The 9775-nt window shown below is 40.7% G+C and overlaps 1 protein-coding gene across 1 annotated transcript in view; it reads right to left on the bottom strand.

Moving 5' to 3' along the window:
• Positions 1–9239, bottom strand: part of Ldah (lipid droplet associated hydrolase) — a 67341-nt gene extending 58102 nt beyond the window's left edge. Inside the window, exon 1 of the mRNA XM_012513883.2 lies at positions 9170–9239. The gene's annotated coding sequence lies outside the window, so the exon portion shown is untranslated. The remainder of the gene's footprint in view (positions 1–9169) is intronic.
• Positions 9240–9775: the final 536 nt, after the last annotated feature.

Here is a 9775-nt window from a genome sequence, read left to right as displayed (position 1 = left end):
CCCAAGTTTATCATTTTTAATTGTTCTTAATTTTGGCTCCCTTGGCCTCTGGGAGGCCATAAAACCTAAAAAGTTATTTATTTTTACTGCCAGATGGGTTCACCAAATATAAACTCAACAATGTCAGCCAATGGCTGGGAGAGACAACTTTTGATGTCTTAAAGCTCCTGTTATCACAACAGCAAATGGCCAGAAATCCCTTAAAAGCCTTTACTGCTCTCAAGACATGCCCCTCCCTCCTTCAGGCAAGAAAGAACTTCTGAGTTAGTAGCTTCTTGGCCCTCCCCCAGTTCGTGCCTAAACCTGGAAAAAATAAAAAAAATAAAAAAATAAACAGAAAAAGAAAAAGGGTCTCTTCTTCTTGTTCAGTCCCTGTCTGTCAGCCCCAGATATCCACAGCAAGGTGTAAAAGCTAGAGTAGCCTACAGGAATAAATTTTAACTGCCAATGTAGGGAAAAGTTTTTTAGACTTTTGATAAATTCTGATGCAGCTTTGGCAACAGTTACCCAGCTGATGGCTCCACTTACAAACCAGAGTGCTCAGTGTTTTTCAAAGGCTTGAGCAAAAGACAATGCCCCCAGGTCTGTCAATTCATTGGACCCCAGTAAATGCTTGTCTTTGTCTTATACTCCAGATACTTATAAGAAATTCATGTCCAGTCAACATGAGGTCATCAGTCAAATGATAATTTTTGAACAAAAACTTATACCATATGTATGCTGTGGGTGTGCCATTACATTTACAGATGCTTAGCCAAAAGGGAGATTTCATCATGACTGTTACGCTACACTGCTATGTATGCTAGTGATAGAAAAAATATAACTGTCATCTGTTAACATTCTACAGGGATTTAACAATTAGAACATCCACGATTGGTAAGAAATAACAGTTCTCTGGTTACACTTTATATTTCAAGGTGCTTAATACTCAAAATTTTGATAAGTGTCACTAACCTTCTTTTGTAGATGTTGTACAACTGAGGTTTAAAGACAAAAATATTAGAAAGGCTAAGAGGACAACCAATATTTTGGCCCTAGAGAAGCACTATGCTTGGTTCTAAAGGACATCCTGAGATTAACTGGCCTTAATAGATAGCAAAGCATTAATTTCTATTAACAGATTTCACTTCAACTTGGTCTTAAACATCCAGCAGAAAAGTATAGCTACAAGATATATAAAACTAAGTCAGTCTTCCCTTACCACAGTTAACAGTTCTCAGCTCTCATACCCCACTGGGAAACTTACTTAATCTAGCTTTCTATGTCTCCAATAATAGAGACAATAATAAATTATACACATGTGCCAGCTTTTGGCTGTGGCACTTAAGGCTGCCATCAAAGTTGGACCTTGTCAAAGTGATGCTAAGCCTAAACAAAATGGTGCCACCTAAGTTTCTCCTGGACCATGATTCAAGTGCAGTGAAGCACACTGAGCACAAGCCTGCCCCAATCTGCAGTCACCATTGGGATCTGGTTCCATCTACAAGCTCGAGGGTCACTGGAAATGTGACTGTCCTGTCTGCTAGTAAGTGGGTAAGTCACCTAATTCCCTGCCTTCACAGGAGAACTTCTTGCAGACAGATCCATCAATAGTTGACCAGCTCTGTCTTGTCACTGAAGAGAAACAATGGGGCTTGTGGTCCATAGCCCCAACAGGGTATCTCTGTTAGAGCCCAAAGTCTTGCTGGTCATCTCAGGTAGAACAATTTTCCTGTTGATGCAGGGGCAACATATAGTGTTCTTCAAGTTTTCAGGTCACTGTATTAGACCTACAGTCTCCAAAGTAGGTGTTGATGGCTGACCTACATGACACTTCAGATGGGACCCATTCCCTGCTGACTCCAGACATCACTTTTCACTCATAATTTCCTTATGATCCCAGTCTGTTCCACACCTGTCATGGGGAGAGATCTGCAAAAGGTCCACTTCTCTTTTACCTTTCTACCCATGAGTGCTCATCCTACAAATTCAACCTCAGTGCACTGACAGCTCCTGCCTCCCTCTTCCCTTGTCGATCATATACTCTGGAACACTTCTAGTTCCTACTTGTGCCACACATGTTATCCCTGTACTAGTTTGCCTCTGGGATCCCTCAGCCTTCCCCTGTGTTCCTCAATATCCAATAGTCCCTAAACACTAACAGGAACTATTTACCAATAGTTGTCCTAAAACTGCCCACTTTCTGTGCAATACTCCCATTCTTCCTGTACTTAAACCTAATGGCTTGTATTGTTTAGTTCAAGACCACAGGGTTATCAATAATGTGATTATACCTACTCTGACACATGGTTCATGGATGGTAGCTCAACAAACACAGACACTCAAAAATGGGGGAGATATGTCACAGTCAATAGATCTAGAGTAATAGAGGCAAATGGGATACCCCCCCCTGTATTTTAGGGAAGGGTCTTCAGAGTGTGCAGGGTCTCACTACTAGATCAGACTTGGTAGTCATTCTCCTGTTTACAGCCTCCCAAGTGCTGGGATTACAGGTGCGTGCTATCATGCCCAGTCTCAATCGCTGTCTCAGCGTGCCCCAGGGGTAGGACCAATGCAGCAGGCTCAGGGATTGAACCCCGGCTCCTAGCTCCTGCTTGCAGATGTTTTAATCTGCTGAGCTATTTGGCCGGCTCACAAATGGGCTTTTAAAGGCCCAACTCACCAAACTTATCTCGGGGTGCACCAGCCTTGGCCTCTGCTCTTCCCTCAGCTGTAACTAGACTCAGGGTACTTCTGGCACCCACTTTCCTAAGCCCTTTTGGGCTCATATTGGCTAGAGTGCAAATGTTAGGAACTAGAAAATTGGTAATCTTCCCCCTTGCCATGGTCATGATGGAATGACACATTTGGATCATAGACATACTTTCCTGCTTCCCCTTCTGGATCCTTCAGTCATGACAATGACCTGTCTACTCATAACACCCTGCCCTTTCACACTTTTTTCAAGATTTCTTCAATTTTGGATGTGAGCCTTCACTAGCGATAAATTTCTCATCCTGGCTGAGAAACCTGGCATTAACTTCTACATGGGCATGAAGCTTCATCCTGTCAATCTTCCCTGTCCCTAATACAAAACCCCTGTTTAGCAGGAAGCAGTCTAAGACAGTTATTGCCCCCTCATACCAACTAAAAGAGAGGAATGACAGGTTCTAGCCTGAGTACAAACTGCTAAATTATAATGGCCCTGATTCAACATGGCAGAACCCCAAAACAACAACTTATCTTCCCAGAGACAACCTCCTCCTTCACCACCATCACCAGTCCTGGATACTATTTCTTTTCACTTTTCTCACACCACAAGGGAAACCCAGTCAGTTCCTTAGTTGTCACTAAACCTGTCCCTCAAACTTTGTCCCTAGCAAAAATCCACATAACCCCAACATTTCTTTGTCTCAGGTGAGAAGATCCCCCCATTTGCCTGCAATCGATCCTCTCTGTGTTCTCCTCAATGGCAATAAAGGCCTTTTTCTCTCTTTTACTTCGCTTCTCTGCTGCGTCCAAAACCCTAAGAATAAATATTTCTAAAGCATCTTTCATTTTCTTCTACTCTTCTTTCTGACTCCCATACATCCAGGTAAAGGAAACAAAGAAAAACTTGAGGTGTGAGAATCTATACTCTTACTTACCTAAGAATCCAATGTAATTCACTTCTGCAAGAGTTCTAGTGTCAGAGTGATAAGAACAATGTGGATTATATCATTCCAGAGTAATGACTCCACCTTTAGCCTCAGCCTATAAGTGACACTGAATGAAATCAGTTTGATAAATGTCAAGATCTAGGCCAGATAAACAGCAAGAGTACTGAATTGTACAATCTAGCCAAGCCTGTTTTCATAAATAAAGGCATTCATTCACATCAACTATTGGTTTTCTAACTTTATGTGATGTTTTTTCAGTTAGAGGTATACAAATCTCAATATTTACGGCAGAAAGCCAGCATTTGATCAGAATATAGTGCAGCTTAAGAGATTCAAATCTATAGTATGTAAAGACCTACCTTAAGGGCTGAACCTGACTCTACTTCCATGTATTGATATATACAGAGCTGGTCAAGACTATCATGTCCTTCAATTGGCTTTAAGCAATGCATATCTCTCTAGCCAAGGTGCTCATGTGTTGTCTTTGAAGATGGCAGGGTGGGTAGTGTTTCTCTAGATCACCCATTGTTCACTTGTGTAAACCTTGAGCCAATGTGGGATGAACAGTCAATGCTCCAGGCATTATCCTGAGATAACTATCTCTCGAGATAAGGGGCCACCCATTGTTCACTTGTGTGAGCCTTGCCAAAGTGAGAAGAGCCAAAGCTCCATGCATTATCTTGAGATAAGGCATTATCTCATGAAATAAGAGACTATAACTTCCCAGAACATAAAAGCTTACACATCAGAGATGAAGCAAGTGCCTCAAAACCTTAGATATTATCCCAATTGTGTTATAGATTACTCTTTCTACACAACTTTCTCTGCATATTGCAGATTTCGGGCCGCCTATCTAGCTCAGCTCACAGCACTCACCTCTAATTTCTGCCATTCTCACAGTCACTCATCCTCAAGCCACGCCTTTTTTCACAAATTAATAAAACCTGGATTTGGCCCCGGGTTGAAGCCTTCACTCTGGATAGCCATCATTGAGGCTGGACGTAGGAACCAATGGCTCCCCATAACTACAAATATGCCTCAGTGTCTTTATTTTCACCATGCGTTGCACTGGAAATGGTAGATTGGAATTAATTCTCTAGAATTCCAGTAACTTTCCCATAGGACTACAAATATAAACTTCCTGGGCCATGACTAAGACTGGGAAGGGCTCTCTACATTTATTACTTATGTTTATAACATAAATTTGCATTATAAAGTCTTTATAATACAGTCAAGCCAATGAGAATAAGGCTGAGCTGATGAATAAAAATATCTTAAGTGGAGTTATAATTATATCTCATTTAGTTTCAGCATCCAAATAATGTCTATATTTTATTTTAGTTATTCAGTAAGAACTGTGCTTTTTAGATGCAGGAATTGTGGATGGGGTTTCAAAAGCTTGTTTTGCAATATCAAGACTGATCAAATTACATTAAACTTGAAAAAGTAGTAAGATAGTTTTCTTTAAAAAATAAAGAATAAACAAAGCTAGTAATAAGCTATATTATTTCTCATAGGTATAAGGTAGGTAACTTTGGACTGCACTGTCACATCACAACACACAGCAGAGCATCTCTTTTTGTAGTTTTGAGCTTGAATGGCAATTAACTAGTGCTTTTCTTAGGTACAAGTACCACAGCTTTTTATAAAATACTTGGCAATCAGACAACACAGATAAAATTTTAATGGCTTGTGGTAGAGATACAATATTTGCAACTAATATCAAAATAATATCTATGTATAAAAAAAGCCAACAGAAGCTCTATTGAAGTTTTTCTTTGAACACACTAGCTATCTACATATATTAAATGTTTAGTACATAAATAGCAAGTAAGCCTGGAAGTTGTTTTTAATTACAGGCTTTTTCTTAGTTTAAAACATATACTAAATTAAGTCTGAATCTGCTTTATTAAGAGCAGACTAGCTCGCTTTCAAATAATCATCTATTGAGAACAATCAGAAAAGCCAAAGAAAGTTTTTAATATGTTCAGCTGTAAAGTCAGCAATCAAGGAGAATTGCATTGCATGTTCAAGCCAGCCTTGAGACCCTATCTCAAAATAAAAATTTAGAAAGGGCTAAGGATTTAGCTAAGTACAAAAAAAAAGTAGAGAAAAATTAATGAAACAAAAAGTTGGTTCTCTTTATCAATTACACTAACTACCACCAGATAAAGATACAAGAGAGATTACTAATATAAAAAATGAAGTAGGGGTTAAAAACCCTACAGAATACTATTACTTTGATAACCAAATCAGAAAGTGTACAAAAGGAAAACCTATATTCCACACCTCTCATTGCTGTGCCTCAACAAAATATCAGTAAACAGAACTTAGAAATGTATAAGTAGAATTATATGCAACAATTAGGTGAAACGTATTCCAGATATTTTCAGCAACAGAAATCAATCAATATAATTCACCATAATTCAAAAACTAAAGAGGCCCGTGTCGGTTGGCTATGGTAGCACATGCCTGTAATCCCAGCATTTATTTTTATTTATTTAAAATGGCAGAAGGATTTTTTTTTTCTTTGGCTGGCTCTGAACGCCTTCAGGGTAGGTTTGGCTGGCTTGAATTGTAGAGATCGAACCACAGCAACCTGAGCCTAACTGCTTTGTTGAAGCAGCCACTTAAAGAACTGAGCTAAAGGGCAGGCCCCCAATCCCAGCATTTAGAGGTTGAGGCAGGAAGGCTGCCATGAGTGTGAGGCCAGGCTGGGCTACACAGTGAGACCTTGTCTCAAAAAAACAAACGAAGCCCTGTCAATTGAGTAAACACACACTTAATGATAGAAATAGAAATTTAATTCACAGAAATAAAATCTTTGTTCATTCAAACTTTCACATGAAGGTTCATGGCAGCTCTACTCAACAGAGCCCCAAATCAAACACAACTCAAACTGTCCTTCAATGAGTGGTTCAATAAGCATAGGGTCACCCATTCCACAGAATACTACTCACCAATGAAAAAAGGAAGAGATGACTGACACATACAACTGAGATGAATCTCAAAGGAATTAAGCTGACTGAAAAAAGGTAACATCAAAAAGTTATGATTCCAGTTACACAACTTTTTTTTTTTTTTCTTGAAGAACTAGGGACGGAACCTAGGACCTTTACATTGAGTCATAGCCTGAGCCCATTTTTTATTTAGAGACAGGGTTGTCCCCCAAGCACTTATTCCACTGAGCCATTTCCCTGGCCCTAAAACTTTTATTTCTGAAATTATTGTAGGTTTATAGAAAATTTGAAAGAAAAGCTGTACTCAGAGCTCCTTTCAGCCAACTTTCCCCAAAAGTAACATCTCAAGTAATAGTAGTACAGTATTAAAACATTGGTCTAATCAAGAAAGACATTGAGATTTCAACTTTATAAGCAGGGTTCTGTATGTGTACACAGCTGTGTGTGCCCTTCTCATTTATGTAACTTCTTGTGCTCTCTGGCACTGAGTTTTTAGCATCACAGCCATCTTGTGCCACCCCAGAGTCTGACTCTTGGGAAATATCAGTCTGTCTCTATCTTCATGCCATTTCAAGAAATTTGTATATGAGCCTGGAAAGGGCAAGGGCCTGAGTTCAATCCCCAGTTCCACCAAAAAAAAAAAAAAAAAAAAAAAGAAATAAAATTTTTAAAAAGAACAAAAAGCTCTAATTATACATGTATATAATTGCAATTTGTGAAAGTGGTAGGAAAGTGGAAAAATCTGTAATCATACTAAACAGCTCTATGTGAATTTCAAAACAGGTAATTGCAACTGAATATGTACAGTAGATATCTATAGAGTATTTCACACATTCTCTTGTAATCTGTATCCATCCCTTTCTCCAGTAAACTATGCCGTGGAAACAACTGTTTTGTGTATCTTGATGTCACCACTGGTAACAAAACCTTTTGGACAGTTCTTGAAAGTACATTCTCACCCTTTCTCATCTGACCTTAACAAGTAGGCAGCACAATGCACAGAATAAGAAATTCAAGATCAAAGTTTTTAAATACTTTTTGTTCAAAGTCATAGACCTTAAATGGAAAAAAGAGTCAACTCTATAGCCTTCAAACTCTCATTAGTTTCCAGTCACCTATTACCATACTTAAAAATTTAAGAACTAGTCCCCCAAACTGCATGTGTCCAAGTACATTTAAGTACGATATATATTACACTTAGATTATGTACAATCTTCTAAGCTCCTACTATGTAAATGGACACAAGATCAACAATTTCCCAACTTTCAGAAATTTTTACAAGTTCTATATTTCCTCTGATGTTGCTATATGAATGTATACTAACCCACGAGATTCTTCTCAGCCCATGGAACTGAGTGAAAAAAAAAAAACAAAACCACGCTTATGTACATAATGAGTATAAAGTCTATCCCTACTGCTGAGGAAATACAAAAAAACACAGCATCCATTACATTCAAGATGAACTTGCTTAATTAGTTTACCTGAAAAATATCACTTTTGCTAGCTCTAAGAACCAATTATGTCATCAAATTATTGTAATCACAAACAAACAAATGTCTTTAATGTGCCAGAAAGCAGCTTTCAGTCTCCAGAGATCAAAGCCAAGAATTTCACAAGTTGTACAAAGTTGTCTATTGCACATTAAATACACTCATTAAAGTAATACACTGATTTCCTTTTGCCTGATGAACACTTAAGAGAAAATTGAAAGTAATTAGCCCTAAATATATTGTAGCAACACCAACATGAAAAAATGCTGAAAGATCAATCTTTTATGCACAAAATAAGGAAGTCAGTCTGTACGCAAAAAATACAAACTGTTAAAATGTGAAAGTTTAGAAAAACTTAGGCTCCAGGGAGGAGTGGAATGATGGGAAAACAGCTAACAATAGAGACTTTGGACACTCCTAATTGTGTGTTTTCCTGTTATACAAATCTTTGTGAATAAAGACTGAAGATTCTTCTAAATTCTAGGTCTCTTTCGATACGTCTCTGTCCCCCAAGAAATGTGCTAAATGGGTCCTGGGAGTGGTGGAGCACATCTGTAATCCCAACACTCGGAGGGCTGACGCAGGAGCATCACCACCAGTTCGAGGTCGACCTGGGTATATAGTAAGTTTAGGGCCGGCATAGAGAAACCTTGTGTAAGAAAGCAGAACAAAACAACACAACCAAAACAACAATAAATACAAAACGAAAAAGGTGAGAACTGTGATTCGCAAGGTGGCCTATAAGCTGTCCCAAAGTTAAGCAGATCTCCGGTAGCTACGTTGTTTGCTGGGAAGAAACCAATTCATCCCTGAGCGACGCGTCGCGATCGCACCGGTCTCCACAGGGGAAAGCTCCCCGGGGCTCCGGCCGGGTACCGGCCCCACCTGGACGCCTCAGGCCGCCGCAGCCCGCTCGAGGGTTCCCCGGCCCAGCGGTGCGGAGCCTCGACCTGCGGCATTACTGTTATCTCTACGCTACGGGCCGTGTGGAAGGAGCCGTGGAGACTCAGGGGCTTCTGCGTGCCTGCCCCCCACCCTAACTCTTCCACAAAGTCACCCCGCGAGCGCGAGCAACACTCACCTGGACGCCTGAAGGGTGGTCCGCCCCGGCCAGGTCCGGAGCAGCCGGTGGCGGAGCCGGAAGTCCCGCCTTCGCGTGATGACACTGCGCCGCGCCCCTGGCGAAATCCCGGAAGAAGGCGCTTTGGTGACGGGGCGCGCGGCCGCGGGTGGGCGAAGGTGGGGTATTACTGATGTCGCCTTGAGGCTGGCGATCCGAAGTACCCAGAGAAAGCCTGGAGGGGACGGGGATGTTTCCTTCTATTGAATTTTACCCGCGTCTGCGTCTCTTCCCTTCACGTATATAGAAAAGTTGACTCTCAATTGACCTTGCTTACTGCGTGAGGATAATGTAAGACGTCTGTTCCAGGGATAACTTTGGGCTCACCACGCCCAAACTCCGTGAAGACAAAGCTTACTTCAGCGTTCTTCCCTTAACCTCGGAAACAGTGATCAGCGTACATCTGCCCAAACATACACTGAAGTGACTGCGATGGCTTTACGGCCAGGGAGAGAGCGGACACGTAGGCCAGGCATCAGTGATTCCCCCTACGCGCGGAAAAGAAGACTGGCTTCTTCTGTATTCAGTATCTACAGACAGGCACAATTGTTCATCCAGTGGGTGAAA

This window comes from Octodon degus, unplaced genomic scaffold (genome assembly GCF_000260255.1).
Source record: "Octodon degus isolate 3935 unplaced genomic scaffold, OctDeg1.0 scaffold00019, whole genome shotgun sequence".
In the NCBI taxonomy this organism is placed as follows: Eukaryota; Metazoa; Chordata; class Mammalia; order Rodentia; family Octodontidae; genus Octodon; species Octodon degus.
Note: the sequence above shows the minus strand (reverse complement) of the source record. Positions and strands in the feature narration are given on the sequence as shown.